The sequence below is a fragment of the Nannospalax galili genome, unplaced genomic scaffold (genome assembly GCF_000622305.1).
Source record: "Nannospalax galili isolate Female #2095 unplaced genomic scaffold, S.galili_v1.0 scaffold1509, whole genome shotgun sequence".
Lineage (NCBI taxonomy): Eukaryota > Metazoa > Chordata > Mammalia > Rodentia > Spalacidae > Nannospalax > Nannospalax galili.
The window spans coordinates 280,797-290,753 of record NW_008360299.1 but is presented as its reverse complement, the minus strand read 5'-3'; the positions used below and the strand labels follow the sequence as shown (position 1 = coordinate 290,753).

Genomic DNA, 9,957 nt, shown 5'->3' with positions numbered 1-9,957 from the left:
CCACGACAAAGGCATACTGACCACCTTTCTCACATTGACAGAAAGAGCATGATTTTAGTTAAGTCTATCAGCTGACATTTTTAACTGAACCTTGTTGGTATGTCGTTTCTGAGCTGTCTTAGTGCTTTGATTCTGTTCCACAACCTATAGGGACGTCCCCGTGGAAGGTTCGGGTGTTTGCTCAGTGGTTAAAGCACTTGCTACGCAAGCAAGAGGACCTAGGTTCCAATGCCTGGAATCCATGGAGACGCTGGCTGGGCATGGCAGCTCACTTGTAATTCCAGCCTCAGAAGGCAGAATCAGGGAATCCCTGCAGCAAGCTGACTAGCTCTGAATTTGATTGAGAGATCCTGCCTCAAAGGGCTTAAGATGAGAGTGATTGAGGAAGACTCCCAATATCAACCTCAAGCCTGAAAATGTAGTACACATGCATGAACATGTACTTCACATGTGTCCCTACATACATGCAAGCACACAAGCCTGCATACCACACACTATACACTTGAAAGAAGAAAAAATTTTAAACTCTCTATATTATGGGAAAGAAGGAAAATGCACTCTGGGAACTTTAATGAATCTCCCTCCTGATGAATTTCACCAGGCAGAAACTCACAAGCCGTCTCCACCTTCCATGTACACAGCATAGATTTGGTCCTATGTAAACTACCAGACCCGGTGTGGATACCGATCTGGGCTCCTTCACCCTGTCCTGTGAGGCCCTGGGTAATCTTGCTGGCTGTGAGTTATTCAGAGTTGCCCTAGTACCAGCCTACGTCACAACAGGAAGTGCTGCCTAAGGTCACGCCAGGCTCTCGGTGTGAACAAGCCTGGAGCAGCTGGGAGGAGACTCATCCATTCACCAGCGTCACGGGGGCCTTGGGGGCACTCGGTCATTCATTCCTCACTGAGCCTGTCCATCTGGGAAGACTACTGGCAGACAAGCCATGGAAGAAGTGTCCCTTGAAGCCATGTGGTGATTTTTAAAAGTCCTATCATGATTAATACTATTTTGTGCTTAAAAACAATAATAGAGAGATAAACAGACAGTGTAAGCTGTGTCTGTGTAACATGAGAATAAGGTATTAATATTTAAAGACAAATTTATTGTGGTCTGTGGTCAATGACAATGATAAATTACCGTAACTTTGAACTCTGGGCAGATGGCGGCCCCAAACCTCGTGATTTCCCTCTGCTGACTCCCCTGGGACTCCTGGGATGAGGTGCTCTATTTGCATGGATGCTACTAGGCAGGACGCCATTGGATTTAGGTACATGTGTGGAAGGGGGACACCCATTGAGTTCTAGGTTCCTCCCATCTGCAGAGTTGAGGTTTTGTTTTTTGGTTTTTTTTTCTTAACCCATGCCCCTACTTACACATTTGTACCAGAGATCAATCAAATACATTTGTGCTATAAAACTTCTTGTCAGGAATTCAAACCAAGTGATTTCTGACCTTGCTCTGTCTGCCTGTCTTTTCAAAATGTGTTTTAACTGTCTTGTTTTAGACATTTTATTGTAAGCCATTTCACATTCTTCTTGAGGGAAAAAAAAAAGACACTATATAAATCACAGTGGAAGAAACCCCCTCAAACCAGCACAGCGTTCGCAGAGCATACAAAGCCCACAAGGAAGCCGTGAGGCAGAGAGCTGGCTCCCCTAGGCCCACCTGGCTGGGTGACCCGTGTCTTCCCCACAGGCTCTGCTCTGCGGGCTGAGGGATAATGGAGGAACCATGCTAAGCACAGTGAAGAGCCCGGCTCCACCAGAAGCCAAGCGACTAATTCACCCAGACCTGCTCTGCTGACAGCTTCACGTCACAGAGGGACAAGGACACAGTGAAGGGAGCTGTGGTGTGGACCTATTTCTGGCCTCTAGATGGATGTTAGAGTGGAGGTGACTGGCATTTTGGCTGAAGAGGGACCCTGTCGTGATATGATTGTGAGAACAGGGAAGAGAACAGGAACAGTTTCTGTCCCAAAACCACACGAAAGCACAACTCTAGAGGTCCAGAGAAAAATGAGGTCATTCTGCAGGCTGAATCTCAGAGCATGCACTGGTTCGAGCTCACCCTGGGATGATGAGGAAACTGGAGTTAGGCTCTGTCCTTAAAGGTGTGCAAACCTTGCCTCATACCTTGAATCTCATGTGTGTGATCATGAACGGCCAGACCTATCATATGGTGACTGAGAATTAGACGAAGTCCTGCATTTTTATCTACGGTGCATTATGAGCCCCCCCCGCCCGCCCAGAACAATGCCTGGATTGTGGTAAACGCTCAAATACAGGTTAGCTGTTATCACTGCTGCAGGATCCCTTCCTGTAAGTCTGAGGCCAGCTGCTCTCTGAGATGTTGGTCAGGGACTTTAATCCTATAGAACTTGTTTCTAGAAGGGCTAGAGTCACTACACAATTTAATTCTGGAGAGGAAGAAGAGAGGAAGTTAACCAAAGAAATTATTATGTCTGCAGCACTAGACCTAAAAAGGCTGGAAGAGGTTATTTGCAGTCAAGAGAAGACGCAAAGAAAAAGCATAAAAAGAAACGAGGGAAGTGAAAGGCTGGGATGCGGGAGACACACAGACACACAGAACAACAGGAAGGGTCACCCAGTACGTTCAGGACAAGAAAAAGAACGAGAGCAGTGGCTTCCTGTTTGGGGCAGTCGACACAGTTAACTTAGAGATGACACATTGGGGACAGAATTCCTCAGCTCCTCGGCGGTTTTCATCTTCTCTATCAAGAACAATCTTCGAGCCAGAAAGAAGAGCGAAAACACGGCCAAGAGGAAATGAAAGTCTGAGACGGCGCAGAGAGAGAAGAACGGCACCTGCCTGCTAAGTCCCTGGGCTCAGATGAAGGGCGTCTCAGCACTGTCGGAACATGTATCCAGATACTGCAACAGAGCTGGCAAGAGACAACAGCCAAAAGCAGCCAAGGACCCTGCAAGAACAAGAAATCCTGACAGCAGTATCTGACGTAGCCTGAAAAAAATGGCAATAGATGATGTATGCAAGCTGGGAAGTGGGGTGGAATTCCAGAAACTTCTAGAAAGACAAATGCCCCAATGTTATTACTAGAGACTTCTAGTAAAATTCTAGCACAGGTGAGACACCTTGTTTAGACCCAGGAAGATGAATGCTAGTCTCCCTAAGCTCTCCCCTTAAAAGCTGTTCTTCAGATGGGAGCTGTTCTGTAGCCATTGTCTGGTCAGGAGATGGTAACAGACAGGCTGCACTATCTGTGGAGCGGTGGGAATGCACAGGCATCATGAAGGACCCACTGCAGGTGCCCAGAACGGCACAGCTACGATGCCCAAGGGGGACTGGAGACAGGCTTGGTCTGCCCAGGGACTTCACCAGCTCATGGCTCAGCCTTCAGTTCCTCTCTTCCAGAGGGCAGGGGTGACTTGCAGGACAAAGACAGTTTGCTGACCTCTGGTGGGGGAAAGACCAGGAAGCAGCTGTTGAGGTGGAGGGTTGAGACCTGAAGCTATGGAAGCAGGGAGCTTGTGTTGGAACCTCAGCTACCACTTACTGATGGTGATATTAAGTAGCTTACTCATTCTGACTCAATTTTTCCATCTGTAAAATAGGGAGAATAATTGTATTTTCTTCACTAAATGAGGTACATGAAATAAGTATGTATAAAGCATTTGGTATCTGATTGCAGAAGTTGTACGTAGGATCCAAACCACCTCCACCAGGCCGAAGCGAGAGTCTCAGAAAATAAAATCTGTAAACATGCTACATTTGCTATAATTTTATCAGCTGATGGATTATCGTAGTCATTAAAAGTATATTAAAGGGCCAGTGAGATGATTCAGTGGGTAAAGATGTTTGCTGCGCAAGTCTGAGGACCAGAGTTCGATCCCTGGAACCCATATAAAGGTGGAAGGAGAGAACTAACTCCAGATTTATTCTCTGACCTCCATATGCATGTCATGGCAACCCCCATCATATACAAATACACAGTAAGAATAAATAAATAAACATTTAAAAATACGTTAGGGGAAACAAAAGTAAAACTAAGTAAGACTTCTCCAAATTAAAAGGTTCCGCATAGCAGAGAGAACAGTTACTCAAATGAGAAGGTGGCATACAGATTGGAAGAAAGTATATTTGTGAACCATATAATTAATATGTGTTTAATATGTAAGTGCACTCATGTCGTGCAATGCCCACAGAGTCCAGAAGACATTGGATCCCCTGGAACTGGAGTTAGAGATGGCTGTTAGCTGCCACGTGTGCTGGGAACTGAACCCAGGTCCTCTGCAAGAATAGTCAGTGCTCTTAACCACTGAGCCATCTATTCGGGCCAAAACCTGAGTTTAAAGATAGACAAAAGACTTAAGTAGACATTACTCCAAAGACGATGTAAAACGTTTGGAAGGCAGATGGCCCAGTGGGTAAAGGTGCTTGCTGCCAACCCCGGTGACCGAATTTAATCCTCGGTTCCCACATGATGGAAGGAGAGAACGGACTCTTGCAAATTGTCCTCTGACCTCCACACACGGCATGTCCTCCAAAACACACACACACACACACACACACACACACACACACAAATTAAGTAAATGAAATGTAGGAAAAAGATACAAAATAGCCAATCCAGTAAGTATGTGAAAAAGTGCTCAGTAAAATGCAAATCAAAACTACAATGAAAGACCACCTGCTAGTGCTGGGAACTGAACCCAGGTCCTCTGCAAGAATAGTCAGTGCTCTTAACCACTGAGCCATCTATTCGGGCCAAAACCTGAGTTTAAAGATAGACAAAAGACTTAAGTAGACATTACTCCAAAGACGATGTAAAACGTTTGGAAGGCAGATGGCCCAGTGGGTAAAGGTGCTTGCTGCCAACCCCGGTGACCGAATTTAATCCTCGGTTCCCACATGATGGAAGGAGAGAACGGACTCTTGCAAATTGTCCTCTGACCTCCACACACGGCATGTCCTCCAAAACACACACACACACACACACACACACACACACACACAAATTAAGTAAATGAAATGTAGGAAAAAGATACAAAATAGCCAATCCAGTAAGTATGTGAAAAAGTGCTCAGTAAAATGCAAATCAAAACTACAATGAAAGACCACCTGCTAGGATGGTTATTGTAAAAACAAACAAACAAACAAAATAGCCAGGCATGGTGGCACATGTCTTTAATCCCAGCAGAGGCAGGTGGATGATCAAGGCCAGCCTGATATACATAGTGTGTTCTAGGCCAGCTAGGGCTACAGAGACACCCTGTCTCAAAAAAAAATAGAGAGCTAATGAATATTTGTAAGGGTTAGAGAAAAATGGAACCCTTTTATACTCCTATACTGGTACACACATTATGGAAAACAGTAGGTTCTTAAATAAAAGCAGAACTGCCTTATGGTTCAGTAATCTCTCCTGTAGGTATGTATCCCCCTAAACAACATCACTACTTCATAAAGTGATCTCCACTCCGTGTTCACTGAAGCATTATTCACAACAGCCAAGATACGAACCAGCTGATAGGTCCATCAACAGATGAGTAGAGAAAGACGTCGTGGTGTGGAGCTGGGCTTAGCAGCACCTCTGCAGCACCCAGGAGGCTGAGGCCAGCTGTGCTGCATAGTGAGAACCCCCAACAATCACCCAAAGAAGTTGCGTGTGTGTGTGTGTGTGTGTGTGTGTGTGTGTGTGTGTGAATTCATCTCCTATCCCAAATCCGTGAAGGTAAGTTAAATCAGCTGTATGTGTGTACTAAGACTTGATTGAGCTCAATTCTAAGGACATTCTAACAGCCAGAATGAACAATAATAACAGCAGCCAATATTTGTTCAGTGCTGACCACATGCCAAGTTCTTTACATGCCTTAGCTCATTAATCATCACAAGACCTTACGGAAATGGAAGCAAGACAAGCAGCAGTGCAGATAAATGGATCAACAAAATGTAGAGCACACACAATGGAATGTCGTTCAGCCTCAGAAAGGACAGGAACTGACACATGCTATAAACATGGGTGAACCTTCAAGACACTGCCACAAGAACTATGTGCTGCCGCTTATGTGAAGTACTTTCAGGAGATAAAGTCACACAGGAGGACAGTAGTGGTTGCCAGGGCCTGCAGGGGCGGGGGGTGTTACTGCTTAATGAACAGACTTGCAGTTTTGCAAGACAAAAAGGTATAAAGACGGATGATAGTGCCAGACTATGAGTGTATTTAATATCGCTGAGCTGTTCAGGTAGAACTGACCAAGATGACTCATGTGTGTGTGTGTGTGTGTGTGTGTGTGTGTGTGTGTGTGTGTGTGTGTGTGTGTGTGCATTTTACCACAATTCAAAAGCAATTGGAGGGGGGGCTTTAGGAACTAGAGACCATGTTTACCCTTATCTTGGAGAAAAGAGAACTGGGGCTGTGAGGTCGCCGTGCTGCTCAAGGTCACACCATAGACTTTGGTGGAAGAACTGGATGGTCACGCGTCTGATGCAGGGCTGCATGGTAACGGGGTTGGTGGGGCTGGAGCACCTACTCTGTGCTACAACACAGATTTTACAGTCTTCCAACCTCGGGAACCCGTGTTTCATTTTGCACAACAGAATTACTCTCAGAATGAATTGTCATGAGTAGAAAACAAGTGAGGTGCTTTCACTAAGGAAAATGAACACGAACCACATACTGAGATGCATTCTAGTCTGCAGGCCAAGCCTCACGTCAACCTTTAAAGGACCTGTGTTTGTTAACTTGATGACTGTTTATCACATGCCTTGGGCATGTGTTTATTAGCTAGATGCTTAGTGTGCAGTAGGGAATTACATGGGCTAAGATCCTGCCTTATGGTCTGGGGTGAGCGGCAGATAAAATAACCAGGACACATAATAACCGGGTAAGTGATGTGTAGCATCGTAGGACACAATAAGGACCTGACAGCTGCAGTTTTAAATTGGGTCAGCAGGGGATACCTCCTAGAGAAGGTGACATCTAGGCAGAGACCTGCAAGAGCCAGAAGGAAGAGCTTGTGGCGCAAAGTCCTGGGCCAAGGGCCTGCGGGAGGAGATACCGCAAGGAGGTGGCAACGTTGGGGCAGGCGAGGTGGGGGAAGGAGGGTCTGGAGGGGCTGCTCGTCCTCCAAGCACTGCCCAGGCTGGGGCTTTGTCCTGAGCAAGAATGGGGAACTGCGGCCGGATTTTAAGGAGAGAAGCAGTATGATCTGATTCACACCGAGTATCCTTCAAGTCACTGTCTTCAATGTTGTTTTGACTTGGAAGTATGCTTTATCACTGAGATAGTTGGCCACAAGGAAAAGGGCCCCCCCCCCGGGGGGGGATGTCAGCACACTGTACAGAGAACCTACCATTCTTGGGACTTGGGGGGTAGTGGAACTGAGTAAAAATAGTCGTGTCATTTAGTTCAAAGAGCCTCTGGGAGGGATAACTAATAACAATAGCCGTAAAGGTCACTGCAAATATTAAGTGCTATCAAATGCTAACTACTACTTAAAAATAAAAACCCTGTCATTATTCTTTGGCCCAGGAGTCAGGACCTCTGGCGTGCCTTGGTCAGCCTGTCAGGGCCTGAGTGACTTTAAAGAATGGTTCTGTCGCTGTCTCCCATCCACAGCTCTGGCGAAGGAACAATTTCCCATGTGTACGCTGGAGCAAAACTCAGTCCCAAAGCAGGCTTGGTGAGCATTTGTTTTCTGTTCTGTTTTGTTAAAAATCATTCATTCTTAAGCGGTGCGTACAAGACTCCCTTCAAAGCATTGTGCGTTTGAATGTGCATACATACAGAAAGCTCTACCTATGAGCTGTTTACACCAAGCCACAGGGTCATGGAGATTCGCTGGTGTGGGAATAGCACTGAAACACTGGCCTGCTGGTGCCAGCTTTGAAACTCACACAATGAATAGCTATTGTTCTCTGTCTAGAGACACCGAAGACGACCTTCCTCTGCAGAAATCACTTCCAGTCATTCTATGCGTATTTTTAATTGCTGTCGGTGCACCCAATGTTCTAGGTGCCTGCGCAGAAGGAAAATTATATATAAACATATTTCAGTTCTCCTCCAAAAAAGGACTTCGCACCTGCTTTGGTAAGGCAGGCCACTAATGTCACTGCACTCCCACCATAAGCTGTGCTCCAAGAGTCCTAAAATAAGGGGAGAGAAGACACGTGAATCACTGAATATGTATTAAGTACAAGACTCTGCGTTTTTATCTCATTTTCCTTCATGTCACAATACGGTGAAGACAGGCCTGTACATTCTGCAAACGAGGAACTGAGACTTGGAGATTAAGTCACTTACTGGAGTTAATTAGTATCAGAGCTGGGATTTGAACTTGATCCTGTTGACCCACACTTGGCTACCACGCAGATCTGTGCTGAGTTAGATCGTCATCTAGTGGGAAAGGCAAGAGTTATCCATAGAAAGCCACTGGGGGACACACAAGCAGTTCCCCATCAAATGCTTAATTCACAGGACAGACTCACAAGCTCAATTCTACAAACAAACGCCGATGCCTATATAGGGGCAGTGAGGCTCAGCACAGCACTTGCAGGGAAGTTAGGAAGAGCTTTTCTGTAAATGACCGCTATGCCCCCAGATCAGTAATGACTGAGAAGATGGTTGTAAGGTGGTCGGCTCCAGATGGCCACTGCCCACCGTTAGACATGCCTGGCCTAGTCACACCTTTCTCCTGAAGTTCTATAGTCTGCAGGATGTGGCCTTGGGGTGAGAGATATCCCAAAGCTCTAATCAAGAATAAAGTCAGGTGTGTGTGGTTGTGCACACCTATAACCCCAGCACTCAGGAGGCTGAGGCAGGAGGATTGTTGTGAGTTTCAGACCAGCCTTGGTTACAGGGTGAGACTCTGTCTCAAAGATAAAATAGTTAATTTAAAAAGAAGTCTTAAGACATTTTAAAAAAATGAAAATTAGAGGTCACAAGACAACTGTGGTACCCATGCGTAACTATTAGGCCCAAAGGGGATTTGTTACCTGCAAATGTTTTAAGAAGCCTTCAGCTCTGTGACACGTGGCCCATTCCTTCCCAGCAGCAGCCACACTCTGAGCACAGCCATTTTCTGGGTGCTGAGCTGTAATCTCTTAGCTCTAAACTTCTCATTCTCGTGGTTCTCTGCTGGAAGCCTGGCCTGACAGCTCCTTGGAAGCACTCTACCAGGGAGTGCTGGGAGGAAAAAGGGCCCCGTTTGTCCTGTTTGTTTTCTGGTTGTTCTATTGGCCCCACCTCCCCTGGCCCACTTCAGCGCCCTGGCCGTGATAGCGCCTGTTTTGGAAGCAGCAATTGATTCTAGTTTGCACTGTTCCTAATGCTTGAAGAATGACTACTGTGAGAGAATTTAGGTTTAATAATTCCAGCCCCTCCCCACATCACTCCAACCTTAAGGCTGGTAGCTTATTACCACCGTGATACTGTGATATGGTTTATATTTCAGTTTTATTAACCACTTATTATATTAAATTCTACCCATCGAAATAACTGATGTGGTTTCTTCCTCCTGGCTGACATATAGTGAATTCCATTATTAATTTAAATTAAAGCAAATTAGAAAGCTATGTAGTATAAGCTAAGGTCCAATGCTAAGTGTTTAGAATGGGAATATTTAGCTCGCCCCCTGCACCCACATGTGGCTTTGACAGATGCCACACCGGCCACGTCTGCATCTGGTGACGGCCGTACACTGGTTCTCCATTGCAGGTTGGATAAAGTCCAGGCCACAGGCCCCCGGTCTTCCCTGACAGTCTGCCTACCTTCCGCCCTTCCTCCCCAACCACCTTCTCCAAACCCACCTCTCCTCTGCTTTCCACGCACTATGCTTTCGCCCAGCCCTCTGCCTAAAGGTTGTCCTTCAAAGCCTGCCTCAGATGCTGCCTCTTCAAGAAGCCTTTGCGGTTCCTACACTTTCCCTCACAGCTAAATGTTCCTGACTCTGTACCCTGTGCTTCCAAGTATCTCTCCTAAT

At 46.1% G+C, this 9,957-nt stretch overlaps 1 long non-coding RNA gene across 1 annotated transcript; it reads right to left on the bottom strand.

Moving 5' to 3' along the window:
- Positions 1-8,066: 8,066 nt before the first annotated feature.
- LOC103726608 lies at positions 8,067-9,151 on the bottom strand. Its single transcript, XR_606908.1, has 3 exons — positions 8,972-9,151; positions 8,280-8,372; positions 8,067-8,122 (listed from the first exon to the last, which is right to left on the bottom strand). It is a non-coding gene; the product is annotated as an uncharacterized LOC103726608 (long non-coding RNA).
- Between the last annotated feature and the right edge of the window lie 806 nt (positions 9,152-9,957).